Below are 21123 nucleotides of genomic sequence, written 5' to 3' on the forward strand. Positions count from 1 at the left end.
CCCATTTGTACAAAAATCATTAGGGAATTTTGTCTCAAGAACCCAGGAAGGAGAAGATTGGAACCTTAAACTATTCAATTTGTTGGTAGAGCAACAGAGTTGATGACAGGGTGTATGCAAGTGGAAAAATATATTTAGATAGGTGATGTCCTTGTCTCCAATGTGCTTATAAACCTAGGGGAAGCCATTAATGTTATGACCAAGAAAACCATGGATCCACTTGGATTGGTCCATATTCATCCTACTCCCACTGTGCTTGAACTGGCAGATAGATCTAAATCAAGCCAGAAAGGGTGTTGGATGATGTGGTCATTTCCATAGATTCTTGGGAATATTCAAAATATTTCATTGTGCGTCAGCCAAAGAACCCTGTGGGAGGGCATCCCTTGATCTTGGGACAACCATGGCTTGCTACGGTCGATGCTTATATTAGATGTCTTTTTGGTGATATGTAGATTTCCCACGAAGATTCCAGAAAGGTCACCTTATATCCATCCGCTAGATCCATTCAAGAGCTCTGAGACACTTTACGGTTAGACTATAGTAGTGATTAGGAGACTTAGCCTGTTTCCTTGATACATCAGAATGCTCAGTCCTCACAGGAGGGTGAGATTCAAGACTTCCTGAACAATCTAGACACCATGCCTAATTTTGAGTCATTGAGTTAGATTTTTAGTCTGGATTTTTAGGAAAGATATGACTCTCTACCTCCATCACCACCAACCTTAGTGACACCTTTGTGTACTCTTGAGCCTGATACTACTCTTGTTTAGATTAGTCCACGTAAATCCTTGTATATCAGTTCAGACTTGGATCCTTCTCAGCAAGAGCATCTTGTGAATTTGTTGTGAAACCATCTCGATGCCTTTACATGGGGTTATGAAGATATGAAAGGCATCCTCTTGAAACTTGTACACACTGTATCTATATTTAGGATGGAGCCCGACTTGTCCGACAACCCCAAATGTGAATGAAGATAGCTCTAAGAGACATTGTAAAGGAAGAATTGCAAAAACTCTTAGATGTTGATTTTATATATTCCATCTCTAAAAGCCAGTGGGTCTCTCCATTAGTATTAGTCCCAAAGAAAGATGGGAGATGGTGCATTTGTATTGAATACAAAGAATTGAATAAAGCCACTCTCAAATATTGGTTCCCCCTTCCTTTCATCGATCTGGTACTCGATACCCTTGCTGGTAAGAAGTACTTTTCTTTCCTAGATGGATTTAACGGATATAACCAAATACAGATAACACTCGAGGATCAAGGAAAAACCACTTTTACATGTCCATGGGGTACATTTTCTTACTGAGTACTTCCCTTTGGGTTATGTAATGCCTCAGCTACCTTTCAAAGGGCAGTTTTGGCTATTTTTGTTGACCTTGAGTGCGTAGAAATCTATATGGACGATTTCTCTATGTTTGGTGACTCATTTTAGGAAGCCCTCAAGAATCTACAAAAAGTGATTCTTCACTGCCAATAAGCTCATCTCACCTTGAGTGATAAGAAATGTAGATTAATGTGCAAGGCAGGAGTGGTTCTTGGCCATCTTATTTCCGACAAAGCTATCCAGGTTGATGCTACAAAAATATAAGTCATTTTGAGTCTTCCTATACCCAAAACTCAAAGGGAAGTGAGAGGTTTTCTAGGACATGCTAGCTACTATATGAGATTCATTGAGAATTTCTCAAGGATAACAACCCCCGTTTTCTGACTTTTGGCTAAAGATAGTGAGTTTTCTTGCTCCACAGCTTGTCAACAGTCCTTTGGGACATTGAAGGAAAAAACAGTCCTGGCACCAGTTTTGAGAGGACCAAATTGGTCCCTGCCATTCCATATTTCCTCTAATGCCTCAGATATTGCTATTGGCGCAGATTTAAGAAAAGAAGAAGACAAACAATCTTATGCTATTTATTTTATTAGTAAAAACTTGTCACCTACTGAACTCAATTATACAGTTACTGAGAAAGAGTTTTTAGCTTCAATTTTTTCTATTAATAAATTCAGACATTATATTACAGGATATGAAGTCTTTGTACATACTAACCATTCCGCAATAAAATAATTATAATTTTTATAAATAATTTAATACTTATTTATAATTTAATTAATTTGTAAATATATTAATAATTTAATTCTAGCTAAAATATTTTTAGGTTTGTAAATAATTTAATTAATTATATATATATTTAATAAATTTATTAATATTAATTATACAAATAATTAAAATTAGTTTTTTAATTCATTTTTTTAAATTTTAGTTTAGGTAGCAAATTTTTCAGAATTTTGGTAATTTTGACACTTCAGCTTTGGAAGCTCATAAGTTGAGATTTAATTGGTTAAATGAGGCCCAGGAGGGCTCGTTAGATAGATAAAATCATGAAGAATATTTCTGAAGTAGTTGAAAGACCATATTTGATAATTTAATGAATCTAAAATTTAGCATAAAATCAAGCTCCGAATTTGTAAGCAAAATTAATTTTCTGAGTTAATTTTTTGCATTTTCATTTTCTCATAACCTCTGTTGAGCACATATCCATTCGACTATGTTCTCTTTGACCAATAAGATATTTACAAGGATCAATGTAAAGCTCATTGTTCCTTTTATTTATTTATTTGATTGAGCTTTGATTCGAGAAATTCTGTTTTCGAGATTTGGTATTTTTTATTTTAATCTAACTTTGATTGGTTTTGGTAGGAGAACAGTGGAGAAGATGAGGAAGAGAATATTTCAATCAATGAAATTGCTCTAGCCAGAGAAGAAAAATAATTTTAACCAATGGAAATTGTTGGAGCAAATTTATTCTTCAACAACTCTCCTATATCAAATTCATTTTTGTAATTATAAATAGTAGTTTGTAGAATGAAGATAAGACTTCTCTTATTTGCAATTTTGTAATTCTTATAACACTATTGTAATAGGGGTTTGGAGCTATAGGTGAGAGGAGAGTAAAATCTCAGATATGAGGAATATTGAGATTTATCTTTTGTAAATATGAACTGTGTATAAGAGACTGAGTTTGCACTATTACAACTCTCTATTTCAACAACAAAGTTTATGGTTTGGAGGAGATTGTAGGAGATCACATTCAAACAATAGAGTAGGAGAACAAGTTCAAATTAATTTGTATTAGAAATACTGTTATTTTTAATATGAATTTCATTTTTGATGGAAAAATTATGTTAGTTGGATTTATATTATGCATTATTGTCGATATGAATTCATGTCTTACAAAATTAACTATATAATCTATTTGTCTCATAAATATGTTGTCAATGGTGTCGTTTTTCTCTAATGTACTAATATCAGGTTCCTGAGTAGTTATTTACTCAGAAATATGATATCTAATTCTGATTTAATTTCTATTAGCATTATGTGAATTACTTCCTAATTTTTTTGGTTTATTATTCATGGTTAGTAGGTCTCCGAACATCATATTTGGTAATCATAATATTAGTTAATTGAACTACTTCATTATCTATATATTCATCTTAAGTTAGACATGCTTAAAATCCCAATCATTTAATTATTTTTCTCTCGGTTAGGTTAGATCTACATCTTCCTAATCGAGATAGGCTTATGATTTATTTCCTTTTGTTTGCATTATAGGGTTAATTGGCATTTAGATTTAATTCTAGATTCCTAGAAGTCCTTTAATCAAAGAGACAAACTTTAGTTGTGGCTTGGTCGAGCCCTAGATCAATTTAAAGATCACTTCCGTGCTTGATCAAAAATAAGAGTAGATCTAATATCTCTTCTTTATTGGTAGTTGAAATTCATACTTTAAGCTAGTAGAGATAGAGAGAAGGTAACTAGACCTAGTTTAACTAGTTGGAACCACCATTCCGAACAGAAAAGGAGTTGCTTTAAGTTCTCGACCAGGTGGTCTCCCTTATAATTTTGAGGCATACATTTCGAGCCTACAACAAAATCACATATGAACCAATACATTTACACATGAAATACCAAGGAGAAGGATATTTTATTTATGAACTCATAAGACAACCAGGTTTGGGACTTCCACGAATCACCCAACCATAGATTGGAATGAACCAAATATTTCTTTCAGCCAATCACCCTCATGTTATATTCCAAGCATGAACATGGAACTCACAATAAAACCAACCAGGGCTTCCCGAGGACAAACCACCTCAACCCTAATCAATAGAACCAAACTTTACCACAATCCCCACAGGATCGCTAGGTCCTAAACAAGCATGTATGCCTATGAATCTCTCCACCCAAACCATGAGGGAATTTTCTGTCTCAACCTCTTGGTTTTACCATGTATCCCGCCATTACCGGTCAAGGTATTCCTAGGCCTACAAGGTATCCACCCTTTGGGCTTTACTGTGTATCCCACCATTACCGGTCAAGGGATTCCTAGGCCCAATCAAGGGTATTCACCCTTGAGATTTATCATGTATCCCACCATTCACTGGTCAAGGGATTCCTAGGCTCAATTAAGGTGTTCACAACTAGGATTTACCATGTATCCCATCTCGGCATTCTTATGCCTTGTGAGTAATCCTGAGACCACCCCACTCAGCTTCGAATCCATACGGAAATCTAAATCAACCAAATACAAGAGAACACACCACACCATGGCTACCAAGAAATGGCAAGGCAAGGCTGAAGAAAAATGTCACACCTCGAAAAACCCATGCTAATGACAATGAGAGAGCCAAGAACACACATGTATGTATCATGCATGTCACATCTTGCAATGAAATCACACATGCAAATTGATGCGAGTATTATCGTTGTAGCTGCTTGATCCTGGTCTTTCTTTCTTGATCTTTGCTTCCATTTTCCTTCTTTGTCCTTCCTTTGCTTTCGTTGATCCAATGCTAGAGTGCTCCAATAATGCTCTAAATTTCCAAGAGTGTGTAAGAGAGAGTAGAGAGATAGAGAGCTCGAAAACTGAATTGACAAAAGGGTACCAATTGATCCTCAGAAGCCTTTTTATCAATGAGGCCTCTATTTTCTTCATTTTCCATTATTTTCCCTTCATTTTCCTCCTCACATGAAACCTGTGACATTTCACCTTCATTTTCTCCTAATTTCCATTATTTTCATATATAAAATTCCAATTAATGCCTCATGTCTTTCCAAATCCTTTTCCATGGCCTTTACCAATTTCCTTAGCCATAGTAAATCAAATGAACACGCACATTAGTATTTTTTGCCCAACATTCAACTTGGAATACATGTCCCATGACCTTGGTTATTATTTTTCCTTTTTAAACTTTTATTACATGGAATTTTGTCCAGGGCCGTTTCACACGACACTCCTATCCTAGCCTCCTGAAAATGCCTTCTCCCCGCACATATTACATCTCCAGGGTGGGGACCACTGGGACACATCATCTCGAAACCAACACCCCTATGCTCCTATATCATGCATCTCTTGATCTTCTGAAGGTTTGCCTCCAAGACATGTGGGTCGGTGGGCGACACCCCGCATGACCCTCGCTCCCGATTGGTGTACAATTGTGGCACTGCCACGACATCCCATGCTGAATCACCCTACTCCCTTCCTTTTTCTCTCTTGCGAAAGCTTCGGGGTTGATCCATCAGGCGAAATTTTCTGGTGGGTCCTTCATGCACCAATCCCATTGCAGTCAGGGTTATGTGGAGGTAACCCTATCTCGACCCCACGTCATCCCATGTTCCACTGCAAGCTCCCCTTTTAAGAAAATTTGGATTTTTCATCTTAAGGATGAGCTATCATGTGGGCTCCATCCTAGTCAATAGGAACACTCTCTACCCCCGAGCTGTGAGCCCATCTAACCTAGTGCCCATTCATCATTGATGATCCTTTTCAATGCAAGATAAAATTTCGGGATAGAAGATCTTGGCCACATATCCCCTCCATTTCCCAATCATGATAAGGCGAAACCTCAACAACCAATTCATGGATAGCACTACTATGTCTTCCCTTAGACCACTTTCATCAGTTTATCCAATCAAGCTATAAGATTAAGTTACCCAACCAACTTCACTATGAAACTGATTTTCTCAAAGTTATCCCTTCATCATGGATTTAGTTATGGTTTGGTTGCAGTGGAATTGCAGACATTTGGGTATGCGCCATCATTCTACCATGGCCACTATGGATTATAAGCACCCATTGGTGTTATCCCTCCTGAGATTACGCTAGAACTGATCTTCCTGAGTCCATGAGATTCATGAGTTGCCATGAAGGCCACAAGAAAATTGGCATTCTTGCAAAGGGGTAGGGAAATCCTCAAGAGGGATCACATATAAACATACGCCTAATGGATAGTTGTATCAAGGATAAATTCTCATCTCTTGAGCATTCCCCACTTAGGGACAAAGAATTTCAGACACGTTGACATTAGAATTATTTTGGCCACCCTCTACTAAATACTTGTAGTGAACTCTTGAAGTACCTCCACCTCTCCTGATACACACCAGGAGCACCATGCTTCAAAGCAACCTTGCAAGCAGCTCTATGGTGCAATTCATGGGTTTCAAGGGCATTTGGCTATTAGCTGTTACACACTAACCATCCCTTTTGGATGAGATACTCCACCTCTAACACCATGGATACTATTAGCCATCCAAACCTTAAGTAGCCACATCCTCTCAATCCGAGAGGCCACTCAGAATGCAAACAAGTCCTTTGGACCAAATACAGGTCAATGAGTAATGTCGCCCCACACTAGGGCATTTATCTTAGCAGGCTAAAGAGCCCCTTATGGAAGATCATAGGTTATTAAAGTTAAGAGAGAAGGTAATCCTTGGTATTAACACATTTCCATATAGACAGGATGTAACGAATATATATATATATATATATATATATATATATATATATATATATATATATATATATATATATATATATATATATATATATATATATATATATATATATATATATATATATACCCTCTCAAATAGGCAATCTCCAATGTAGTCACTCTACATTAACAAAAGAGATATCATGTCAAGTGTTTCCATTTCTTAGTCTAGATCCTCATGGATCTTTTCAATCCTTTTATACTTTGCACATTATGTCACCTAATATGTGCTATTAGCAACATAAGCATGCATTTCACACAACACATCTTTTAAATCCAGAATTACAAAAAATGTTCATAACATTCATAAGAACTATTTCAATCCAGAAATGTAAACACATATTCATTACCATTGCAGATATGTAATAACACTTATTGTAACAATATCATCCCACATCTACCTAAGTAACTGACCAACCGGGGTAAATATGTGACGAGAGGCCACTATAATGGGATTCAACCTCCTAAGTGACCTTAAGGAAGTGGAATCGAAGAAAACACACCACACAAACCTTCCACATCAACAACATAACTTCCAAGAGCCATCCCAACCACTCAGGTAGCCAGCCACTGAGACCAACTGAAGTTTTAGACCATTAAACCCCTAGACGCTCCCTTGATCTCAGGGGTTGGCTACCTGAGTGGTTGGGATGGCTCCTCGGAGTTCTGTTGCTAATGTGGAAGGTTTGTGTAGTGTGTTTCCGTTGATTCCACTTCCTTAAGGTCACCTAGGAGGTTGAATCCCATTATAGTGGCATCTCGTCGCATATTTACCCCGGTTGGCCGGTTACTTGGGTAGATGTGGGATGGGCGTGTTAAAAAGTGGTATTAGAGAAAGTTTCGTTATCTTTGGGTGGTTCCTAGTTTCCATTCTTTTTGGGTGATATCAGATGCCATAGAGTGGTATTAGAGCATGGTTTAATCCTTGGACTAGATAGGCGAAATGCGTTTGTCATGCATGCATGTAGGTTGTATATGTGCTTGTTATGTATGCATGGTAGTGGTCATTGTCACAGTTGTGTTTCCATGTAGGAGTTGATGATGTTGTTGTCGAGATGTGTTTGTCATGAATGCATGTTAGTTGTATATGCATTTTTTTATGCATGCCAGTGTCTATATGTTGTTTTGCATTCATTGTCATGGTTATGGTTATGCATGTATGGTCGATCAAACATGCATTATGAGGTCATCATTATGTTATTGGTATGTTATGATGATAATGAGTTGGTTGAGATAAACCAGGAAATTCATATCATTAAAGTGAAGTTGCAATGCATGTCGTCATACAAGTTTGTATGTTGGGCATGCAGGTATGTAGGTTAAGGATTATTATATGCATTATGGTAATGTGCATGCCTTTCATTCTATTGATGTTATGGTTAAATACATGATATAAGCTAGTTGATTAGTGTAGTCATATGCACATGTGTTGGATAGTCATGAATGATAGTAACATGTGGTTGTATGCATTGTTGTTGTTGTTTTATGTTAGTTAACTTGGTGATATGTTATATGTTGTTGATGAATATGTTATATGTTAACTTGTAGTTATCTCGATGATTATGCTATATGTTGTTGATGAGGATCTTATATGTTAACTTATTGTTGTTCTACGTTAGTTAACTTGATGATTAGGGTTATTACATTAAGAACTTGATGTTATATTTATCATACTAATTTGGATTTCTTTATGCAAATGGTTAGCGTTATGACATTCAGGTATGAGTTAATATGTTATGAAATTATGTCATACTAGTTTAGACTGACTGCGCAGACGTGATTATTATGTATGAATGATAATCGTTTATGAGTTTATGATGTGAACATGTTAGCTAGTGACTATTATGGATATCATGGCCTTATTTATGTTTGAGTTGATATGTCATGGATTTATATCATGCTAATCTGGATTGATTTTGTAAACAAGATAACCTCCACTGAGATACATTAAGGTATGAGTTTTCTTATGTCATATATTTGGTGCTTGATTGTTTGATTATGTCGTCTATTTGGTGTTTGAGTGTTTAATGTCTATTATGTCATCTAGTTGATTTATCTAACATGGTACATTTATAGTTTGTTTGAATGTTTGATTAATTGCATGATATTAGTATGTGTCTATAAGATTGCATGAAGAAGTGATATTGTTTTAAGATGGTCGTACTAACACATATGCGTTAAGACAATTGTTATGTACTTAAGTGTAATAGGTGACATTTGTAACATTATGTCTAAGGATTATGAGTTGACTATGGATTATGACATGATTGTTAGCCTTGGTAAATGTTGATTTCAAATTGATAGATATAATTGTCTTGATATTTGGAACATGTGGTTGACATGTGTGAGTAGTTGCAGGGTAACATGTTTGGCATTAGTATGACAAGGTAAGGTAATTGGTGTAATGTTATGTTCACTTATGCACTAACAGTTATGTGTTTATGGCAGTATGATGCATAAAGTGATTGCCATGAAATCTTAAAGAAGACTCAGGTTGAGCTTTCACTTGGAAGCATTGGAAACCTGTGGGGATGGAGTCGTGGTGTTTGTTGCCAGTCTTGTGCTTTTGGTCTTTTGTGATTTGTTGAGCTTTATTTGCAATTTTATTATTATTATTATTATTATTATTATTATTATTATTATTATTATTATTATTATTATTATTATGTCTGGTGCAAGGCCTTACCACTTTGTGGTGGTGTCGTGTTGTAATTTGTTTTCATGGTTTTCTTCTTGTTTGTTTCTTATGCTTTATTTTTAAGTTTTGAGTCTTGGAAATTGGTTGCGAAAGTAGAAAGTTAATGAAGCTTGGGAGAAGATGAATGAAGCCCATCATGTAATATGAGACTCGATGAAGCTTAGTGCATGTAAAAGGGCAACTAAAGGCAAGCGTATGACAACTAGTTGGATTGGTTGGGTCCATTGAGGTAACTGGATGGTGATAGGACAATCATGAGAAAGGTAACAAAAAGGGTGAAGTAAATGGATTTGAGGTTTTAGATGCCTTCGATATATTGGGAATTGTTGTTCTCAATGTTGTGCATGAATAAAGGAAGTTCTCTTAACCTTGACCTTGAGATCTAGTAATTATGTTGTGATCATGATTTATTTATGCTAATGTTTATATGCATATATGTATGTATGTACATTGTTATCTAACAGAGTCATTAGGGATCGTGATTTTTTTATGTTGATGTTTATACGTATACATGTATGTATGCATGTCGTTTCCTGACAGGGTCACCATGGATCATTCTTGTGGAGGAATGATTGCTTATTGCAAGTGAATGGCATGAAGAGGTTCCTGGTTTATGAGGAATCAAGTGGGAAGAGTATTCATAAAAAATATATGAGGTCTGTATCATGTGGATATGAATTGATATTGTATGCTTTCATTATGCCTATGTTTATGTTATGATAGGTAACACTGAAGGATGCCTCAATGAAATGAAAACAATGTGCTTTACGACATGTTAGGATAAGCATGTATAAGACACTAGAAGCAAGGTTGCTTGGTAGATACAATGTGGTTTTGGATGTGTGGTACTACTATTGTGCATATGTTGTATATGTTTTACATGTTGCATTTGTGATGTTCTACACATGCGGTGTTGTGTATATATAGTGTGTGTACATGTTGTTTATGTATAGGGTGGTACAAATAGTTTTGTGTGAATATTTCATATGCAGTACTGGGCATAGATGGTGCTATGTACATGTTGGATATGTCGTGTTGTGTACATATTGTATTGTGTGCATGATGGATATGCGGTGTTGTTTTCATATGGTGTTGTGAGCATGATGGATATGCAGTGTTGTGTACATGTTTTATTTGCAGTGCTATGTACATATGGCATTGTGTGCATGTTGTGCATGTGGTGCTATGTACATATGGTGTTGTGTGTGTGATTGTACACATGGTGTTGTGTACACGTTGTACATGTGGTGCTATGTACATGTGGTGATGTCTACATGTCGCGCATGTGGTGTCGTGTACATGTGGTGTCATGTACATGTCGTACCTACGGTGCTATGTACATATGGTATTGTGTACACGTTGTATATGTGGTGCAGTGTACATGTAGCATTGTGTACACATTACGCAGGTGGTGCCATGTACATGTGATGTTGTGCACACTTTGTGCAAATGGTGTTGTGTACATGTTGTACATATGGTACCGTTGTACATGTGGTGTTGTGTGCATGTCTTACATGTTGTGTTGCGGGCATGTGGTACTATGTATGTGCATTGTGTAGTAGTGGTATCATGACATGTGTATTTGTTGTGTTGTACTCTGTGTACGTATAAGTATTGTGTCGTACATCGAGAGTAGGTGTATGTATTGTGTGGTTATATACACCATATGTAGACATATGTATTGTGTTGTGTTATACAATGGATGTAGGTGTATGCGTCGTGATGTATATTAGGTTTAGGTGCATGTATTGCATAGTGTTGTATGTCGTGTGTGGTTGTATGTGTGTGATGCACACTATGTGTATGTGCACATGGTCGAGGAGAAGGAAATAGGTGTTTTTTGGGTGTGGCAACCAATCCAAAGTGCATACAGAATAAGGACAAAGCTAGAAGCTAAGAATTGATTAAAGGATAAGTATCAACGTTTTATTTTGGTTTTATTATGCATGTGATTTATGATTCTGGTCTATGATGATTACATGTGATCCATGATTTTGGTTTATGATGATTAAATGTGATTTATGATTTTGATCTATGATGGTTGTGTTTTTAGATAACCTGATGTGATATGTTTATACATGATGATTTGGTCAGAGATACTAGTTTGACTTATTATGACAGGAAGCGAACAAAATTGCAAGTATACCTTATTAACAGTCCACCAATCAGATATGATGTGAATTTATTTCAATTATTTTAAATATAATGGAAATTATGTGCTTCATACATGAAAGCATGGGAAATGCCCAAGTTATATGGTTGAAACTGACTACAAGAATTAGCAACAATAGTGAAAGAAATTGGAATAAGTAGCAATACGATGGTAAAGCATTCAGGAGCAGGGCCATTGTGCAACATTGATACCCAATAGTGTCCATTGATTTCAATGACCATGCTATGAATGGTATGATGGTTTGAGGCAGGGATATGCCTTAGTTTCTGGACCTTCCGATGAGAGGAAACCTTGCGGAGGGATGGAATGCTCAGGATGGGGGTACTAGTGGAACTTGGAAGGTGTGCGATTGCACATAAGGGAGTGACCAGATTTCCCAAGGGACTGTGTAGCAGAGAAGGGAAGGTCAGGGATATATTTGTTTTGGTCATTAGAATTTCCATATGGAATCAAATGCACATTGGGGGTATGCCCTGGAACAATGAGTGGGTAAATGTTCACTGAGAGGACAGGTGGTGCAGGATTGTAGCGTTGGACATTGGATGCAGTTTGACTTTGGCAATGGATTCTAGACTTCCTGGGAAGGAGGTGAATCCTGGTATTACTTGAGGGTGGAGGTGTGAGCCTAAATATTCCCTTTTTGTAGATGCAGACATCATATTCTTTTATTTGTTGAATGAGAAAATGTGCATATGTGTATACGTGTATATTATTGTAAATACTATATCGAGTTGTATTTATAAAGCTCCATAGGAAGTATGGTTATTTTCTTGTTGAAGCAAATGTGCATGAGTATATACGGTTTTTATTGTAAATATCGTAATGAGTTGTGTTATAAAGCTCCAGCAAACAATATCGTTTTCATGTTTCAACAATGGTCATTGTAAATAATGCAAGGAGTTGTGTTATAAAGCTCCATGGGCACTATATTTTGTTTTCGGAAGTCTTGTTGGTTATAGGTGTCATTGAACATTGAGGATGGTGTTCCCCCAAGGGGGAGGGTTCTGTAACAACCCTGGCTAAACATTCATGTAAAAATATAACTAAGACCATGGTCATGGGACATGTATTCCAAGATGAATGGTGGGAAAAAAATCCTAGTGGGTGTCACTTCGGTTATTATGGCTAAAGGAAAATGGCAAAGGCAATGGAAAAAGCTTTGGAAATGCATGAGGCATTTATTGGAATGTTATTTATGAAAATAAAGGAAATTAGGAGAAAAGTAAGGTGAAAGGTCACAGGTTGCATGTGAGGAGGAAAATGAAGGAAAATAATGGAAAATGAAGAAAATAGAGGCCTCATTGATAACAAGGCTTCCGAGGATAAGTTGGTAAGCTTTTGCTCAAGCTTGGTCAATTTAACCTTTTGTCAATTCAGTTTTGGAGCTCTCTCATTATTCTCTCTCTCTCTCTCTATCACTCTTGGACACTTAGAATTTTCTTTGAGAACTTTGGCATTGGATCAAGAAAGGCAAAGAAGGTAAGAGGAATGAAGGAGAAAGCAAAGAAGAGCATGATCAACCAGCTACAGTAGTATTCTTTGCAGGTATTGATTTGCATGTGTGATTTCCTTGATAGATTTTGCATGCATGGTATTGCATATGGTTCTTTGCTATCATGGCATGGGTTTTTCTAGGTGTGACAATGTTTTCAACCTAGCCTTTCCATTTTCAAATAACCATGGCATGATGGGGTTCCCATGTTTTGGTTGAGATAAATTTCTGTATGGATTCGAAGCTAAGTGAGGTGGATATCTAAAAGAAAGAACACATGCCCTAGTGATCCTTGAACCGAAATATGGATTATGGTAAATCCATTGGCCTAGTGACCCCTAAACCAGACTGTGGGTTGCAGTAAAGCCAAGTATTATGTGCCTCGGTGGGTCTAGGAATCCTCAACCAGTTAATGGTGGGATATATGGTAAAGCCTAGATGTGGTTGCCCTTGATTAAGCCTAGGAATCTTTGTCGGTGAATGGTGGGATATATGGTAAATCCTAGAGGGTGGAGTCTCAGTTTAGGGCCTAGTGATCTGGTTTGGATTGCGGTAAATCCTAGAGACTATGAGATAGGAAAATTCCTCCCGGTGTAGGTGGAGAGATCTGGTGGCATCCATGCTTGTTTTGGACTAGTGATCTGGTAGAGATCATGGTAAAGTCTGTTATTACATGTTTATTGTTTGGCCTAGTGATCTGGTGGAGATCATGGCAAAGCCTATTATTATATGTTTATTATTTTGGCCTAGTGATTCGATGTGGATTATGGTAAAGCCTGATTTCTATTGATGAGGGCGAGGTGGTTTATCCTTTCGATTCCTTGGTTGGTTATTTTGGTTTGAGTCCCACATTCATGCTTGGAATATGGCATGAGGGTGATTAGTTGAAGAGAGATTTGGCTCAGCCAATCTATGGTCAGGTGGAACGTGGTAGTCCCATATCGGGTTGGCTTTTTCATTCATTAATAAGAGGTTATTCCCTTGGTTCCTTATGTGCAAATTTACTGGTTTATATGTGGATTTTATGGCTGATGTATCCTTGGTATTTCTATTGTTATTATGATGGTTATAAGCATGTATTATGACAATGATGATGTATGGTTATCCTCATGTTTTGATTTGTAAATGAATGAATAATGTATTTATGACCTAATAGATGATAATGCAGCTAATGATATAAGGGAGCAATGCTTCTTAGCGATTTTCAGATAAGTATGAGAACCCTATGCTCAGATATGTGATTTAAACCTGTAGATTACATATTTGTGACATTTTTGACGAAATTCCTGTCATGGATACTAAGGGTCCATTCTAGTCCCTATTGATGTTTTTAGAATGTATCTTTGTTCCGCTATGAAATTTCATTCATGAAGGTGTCATTGAGTTCTGGGCTGTGACCCAGGCTTTGGGCTTGGAAAAGTGGCATTAATCCTGGATTTGCGGGCATAGGTATGAGGAGAAAATTCCTCAGATGCATACATACCCATGTTGTAGGAGTGTATGGAGCCTCCTAGATGCACCTTTTTCCATATCAAGGGAGAATCTGAGGGTTTAATGGTCTAAAAACTAGGTTTCTCTAAGGCGTTGTTTACCTTAGTGATTGGGATGGATCTTAGGATTTCTATTGTTGATGTGGAAAGGTATGTGTGGTGTGCTTCTATCGATTCCACTTCCTTAAGGTCACCTAGGAGGTTTAATCCCATGATAATGGCCTCTCGTAGCATATTTGCCCCGATTGGACGGTTACTTGGGTAGATGTGGGATGAAGGTGTTACACTTATCTTGGAATGTTTTTGGAAATTGAGTCGGGCACAATGACTCTCCACCCAACCATAGACAGTTACAGACAAGATCACTTGTTGTTGTCACTCCCGAGCTATATTCCAGAGATCGAGGGGCTTGCTTAAAGGATTGAAGCACCAACTACCAGCTGAAACAAGGAATCCAAAGGACCTACTTCCTCCACCCACCAAACACTTAGTAGTTAATAGTACACAATGGAATCCAGAGGCTAGCTTCCTCCACCCTCCAACTACCCAAAGGAATCCAATCAATAAATATAGGGAATCTAGAGGCTTACGACCTCCACCCAAACATAAAGGGAATCCATAAGCTTACTTCCTCCACCCAAACATAAAGGTAATCCAAAGAATTTATTACCCACCTTAGGACACACATGGAATCTAGAGGCTACTACCTCCACCCAAGAGTGTCAAGGGGGTCTAGATAAGAAAGTATTCACCCTAAACATAATGTTTCCACCCACTCTAGGGGATCCAAAACCCATTATAAAATCATAACAAGAAAGGATTTAGAGGTCCTTCCTCCAGGAATCCATGGACACAATCCTCCACCCACACCATCAAGGGAGTCTAGAGAAAGACCATCTCCACCCTCTAGCTTTACATGGAATCAAGAGGCATTGTTCCTCATTAAGGAGAGACAATCTTCATGCCATTAATGCCAATCTAACTATTGTCACTGTCTTCTCTTCTCTTCTGCAGTTCCTTGCTCTTCTATTCTCTTTGGCTATGTTCTCTACTGAATGTTTCTTAAATCAATGAATATGCCTCAATCCCTTGACTAAGTCTTACCTTCCATGAGGTCAAACACTTCCCTTTTCCTATAATTTTTAATTTTATCTCATGTGTAGGGATTGGCTTTCCCTTGTCCTTGTTGCCAACACAATCCATCATCATAAATTTCTTGTCCTTCTTTCCTTGAAATTATTTTACAAGGAAACATGAGTTGTGTACATAAGCTTCGACCCCATTTAATTCAACATACCCCTTTTTATCAAGGCACACCAACCAACCTTTAATGAATTTTATAACAATTCAACTTTTATTGCAGCAAGGAAACCTTGTGTATCCCAAGCATGTAACCTCTTCAGCTCTAGAATCTGTGTCCCTTTGACTTAACCAATTTTAATAGATTTTGTAAAATATTTACATTTCATTTTCATGAGGAAACCCAGGCTGGCGCTGTCACAAGTTCTTACTGCTTCAGGATTAACTCCTTTGTTTGCTACATTTTCTTGTGGATTATGGGTTTCCTCATTTATGGGAGCACCCCTTTCCTCATCATCCTCTTCTTTTTCAGATTGTTGCTATGGAAATTCCCATCCCTTGGGTTTCTTGACTGATTTATTTCTCCTTATATATTTCTTAGCGATAAGACATGATTTTATCAAGTGTCCCATTTGTCGACATATTCGACATCTAAATTTCATGTTTTCAAAATCTAAAAAATTGGTCCAACACTACTTGTTATGTGTCTAGATAATGCGATTTGGGTATCATTTGCTAAGGTCTACCTCCACACATTCTGGAAAAAAGTATAGGTTCCTTCTTTAGTTCTTTATGTATCTATCTTTATGTACTTCCCCAACATATTCCCAATTACTTCAAGCACTTTATGACGCCAAAAATGAAGAGGCATATAATGCAATCTAACCCATACCGACATTATGGATACCATCATTGAATTGGCATAAAATTTTGGGAACCATGGGGTGATAAGAAGTCCCACATTACCCAAAAAACATGCACCCTCTTGTAAGATAAAATATCTTGCCTCTGATGATTCAAATTTTATGATGAAGAGACCCCTAGAACATAGATGAATATCACAATTTATTGTACATGTCGTGAAAATCCACTTAAATAGATCCACTAGTTTTGGTGAGACACTATTGAATTTTCATATGACTTAGAAGATTGTACGAAGATCATTTGTCTTTGATAGATCTACTACCATTTCCGGGACTTGATTCAGTTGTTCCACAATGTAGGGACTTAGAGTATTGAAGGTCTAATAAGTTTTGACTGAAGCATCAAACTTCCCTTTAAGTGCATCTTTGAATGAAGTATATCCATTGGGTTTCTTTGGAAAATTTGAATATCCTTCCCTCATTCTTAGAATAAGCAAAATTTTGGAGTCTTTTCCTACTCCATACCCTCCCAAATGGTATTGATTTTGAGGAACCTTTCCTTCGCATTCCAACATCTGACAATTTGTAAGTATGCCCACCTGAATCTAAATGGTATTCTTTAGATATTCTTTAAAGTCTCATTCACAGATCCGAAAAATTAATGATTTTACATTTAGATTTTTAATAAAAACCTGAAATTTTTCATTTCTTTGTCATATCACCAAGGGATCTGCTAGATATGAGGTATTTTTGAGTGGATCTATAATTGATTGATTCATTTTTGGGCTCGAATAACTCGTCTCTACATTCTTAACCTATGGATCTAGACCCACTTTGTATACCAAACCCGCAACACAAAGAATCGATCAATAATGGAAACCCTAGATTTTTGAAAACCCTATTGTCGCATCACTAGATCTGGTTGAGCTCGATCAAGGCCCAAATCTAGCTGGGAAGAAAGTGAGCAATCTCCAGCAGAACCCCGTACATGAAACAGGTTTCCATGAGGGGGAAACCAATCATTGACCTTGTCTTCGATATCTAGTTGCTGAATCGAACCTCTGTGCCTGCCAAGAACTGAAAATATTAATCCAAATTTGCTACAGAAGGACAACCACTTTGCTTCAACCAAAGCCTTATTTGACCAACTGTCGACTTCCATGCGAGATTTGTAGGCTCTCGCTCCATACCGTTATGGATTCTCAACACTAAAATCATGTCCTATGCCTACAATGGAAAACATATGAGAGTTGTAATCCATGCCAAACATTGACTCCATCATGCCAAACCCCATTTCTCTTTTAAAATTCAAGAAAATCTTGTAAACAATGGAAATTACACATCATACTTAGAGATTTACCCTACAAAACCTTAATTGGGAAAACCAATAAAATGTTTATGGCCATAACTTTAATTTTTTTTATCATCAATCAAATTCACCATCCTAAATTCAAAAGATAGGATCTTCTGACATCCAAAACCCCTAATTCATTGATCCATATTCATTTACAACCTTAATTCCTTACAAAAAAAAAAAAAAAAATCATTGGCTAAAAATTCCATAAACCACAAAACCACCAAAAGTGAATATCATGTGCTAAAAATTTCCAAAATTAAACACAAAAAATATCCACGTGGAGATATTCGTGCAAAGAATATCATGCACAACCACTATTTTTTTCCAAAATATCCCTTTGCATCTATTTTTATTGTTATTTCAAACTCAACCTTGATATATATGTTTATATTTTTCTATTGGTACATTTAACTATAATTTTATCTTAGAAATTACCATCCTATGGTGGTTTTCTATCTATTTTGACCATAATTGACCATCTTACTGGAATTTTAGTTTTTTTTAGGGATGATTTTTTTTAGTTGGCCACCATTGATGACTTTATTGAAAAGCCTCCCTTGCAATATCCTTAGTTGGACTACTCTAGTTTGTTGGATATCTTCGACTGCAAATTGTCCCAACCATGTAGTCTCCAATTTCCTTGGCTTCACATTTATCTTGCTTTCATGTAGTAGTACCAAGTCACATGTCGCTATATCTTTCCTATAGAGATGTTTATCATTCTTGGATTTTTGTTGATTCTTTTGAACTTCTTGGCGATGGAGTGTAATTAATAATTCTTCCTCCAATTTGTAAATTTGGTGAATCCTTTCCATGAGATCATAATGAAGTATAGAATAAATCCTTTCTACATTTACAAAAAAATGTAAGGAAACTATCACTTCTTGGCCATAAACTAATTTAAATGGTGTGGGTCTAGCTTTTCATTTATAATAACAATTTAGAATGCACATAAGATAGTTGGTATCTTATCATCTTATCCATGTCTACTGATACCACATATTTTAGTTAATCATTTATGTAGTGTCTTGTTAAACAACTTGACTTCGCCATTTGCTTGTGGATGACAGGATGATGTCCTTCGATGATTAATAAGGAACTTTCCCAGTAGTAATTTTATAGTAGCATTCATGAAGTTCCTTAGACACATATGATCGTTAAAAGGCATTTGAATCCTAATATTATATTTTCATACACAAAATTTACTACTACTTATTTAGTGCACATTTTAGTTGGTTCTTCCTCAACCCATTCAATTAGATACTTGATTGTGTTTATGATATATTTTTCTTATGTACATTTTTCTAGCTTTTGGAATGGGCTAACAATGATTTCATTTTGAAAGTAGACTAACGTTTACAAAATTTAAGGGCATTTCATCTTTCCACAACATTGGCCTATTATTTGACATTTTCCATACATTGATTTTTTCTTGGTAATCCTTGTACATGCTGCTAGAGATTTATGGAGTTAAATTGTGTGAAGTTTAACTTTAGAAATCTCTAGGAATATAAATTTTAACTGCGAAACCCTACACACTCAGATCATTGTGTGTTTTATGCCTCCATAATCCTACTTATAGGTTATTGCTTGTATCCATTTCAACTCGAAAATTTTATCCCAGAAAAATAACGTGAGATTATTCATTTACATCATCCCTCTCATGCTATAGGGTACACCATCTTAACACACTATATGGTCCCAATTTATATAAGTACACATTCATTACTATAAATGGGGTGGCATTCATTAATAACAACTTATTTTTCTTCTAAATATAATATCTTAGTCAAATCCTTTGGAGTTTCTTTGACGTGGAACAAAAGAGCATCAAGTAGCTCATTATCTATATATGTGGGTTGTTCTCCAATTTATAATTGAGAAAGGTTATTGGGTCCACAACAATTTTTTTTAGTTTTAACTATGACCTCATATTCAAACTCCTAGAATAACAATATCCATTTGCAAATTTGACCTTGATGTACTGGTTTATTAACTAAGTATTTTAAGCTTGATGATCTGTATAGAACATGAACAAGTTCATCGATAAGTATGCCAAAACTGTTGTAGAGAATAAATCATTGCAAGTCCCTCTATTTCTATAGTTGATTAATTTTTTTGTGACTTTATTGAGTTTCCAAATGGCATAAATGTTGGGATGGTTGATAATTTTGTTTCCTAGTTGAACAAGTACTGATTCAATTGCTACATTTAATGCATCAACATGCAGTAGAAATTTCTTAGACTAATAAGGAGATATGAGAATGTGGGATTCCACCAAATTTATTTTTAATAGTTCAAAAGATTGATTACACTCAACACTCTAGATAAATTCAAATCCATGGCATAATAGATGGTTGATTGGAAAGTTGATATCATAAAAGTTCCTTATGAACTTCTTATAATATGCTCTATGTCTAGGATACACTTTGATCTTATTTTTATGGACATGAGGTTTAATATCAAGAATTATTTTTATTTTTCACCACATCAATTTTTATACCATCCTGGTAGACAATATGCTCCGATATACTTATAAGTGGCATAAATACACTTCTTTATATTGAATGAAATATGTATTTGTGAACATCTCTTTAGCATCATATATAAACAATGTATATGGTTCTTGAGTTGTAGGTAATCCAATCATCAAAATATACATCCATATTCTTGTATATATATTCTTGAAATGTATTTACCACAATCTAAGAAAATACTTTGAGTATTCTTTAGACCAAATGGCATTACCCAATAAGAATAAAACTCAAACTCTGATCCAAAAGTAGTTTTTCCTTGGCCTTCTTGGGAAATGGGAACTTGTTATAGATTGAGAAACCATTCGTGAATAATATTCATGCCTTTCCACTTCAATTATGATTTCAATTACAAAGGGAGTAGGAAAAAGATATGTTATTATGAATTTATTAAGACCTTTGAAATTGACAAATATCTTGAATTTTTCTCAGGCCGTGATTGTCACGCTTCATGACCATTAGATTTTCCCGCTCCAATTTGTCAATTGGGTAAATGATTCATAATGCTAGCATACCTTCAATATCTTTCTATACATTTTCTTTATATTAGTGGGTAAGTTTGTAAGGTCATTTTTTGATAGTGTTGGCCCCCGGGACAAGGTCGA

Source organism: Pinus tabuliformis, chromosome X, assembly GCF_031772625.1.
Source record: "Pinus tabuliformis cultivar Carrire ecotype Pingquan chromosome X, CPIR1, whole genome shotgun sequence".
Classification (NCBI taxonomy): Eukaryota; Viridiplantae; Streptophyta; class Pinopsida; order Pinales; family Pinaceae; genus Pinus; species Pinus tabuliformis.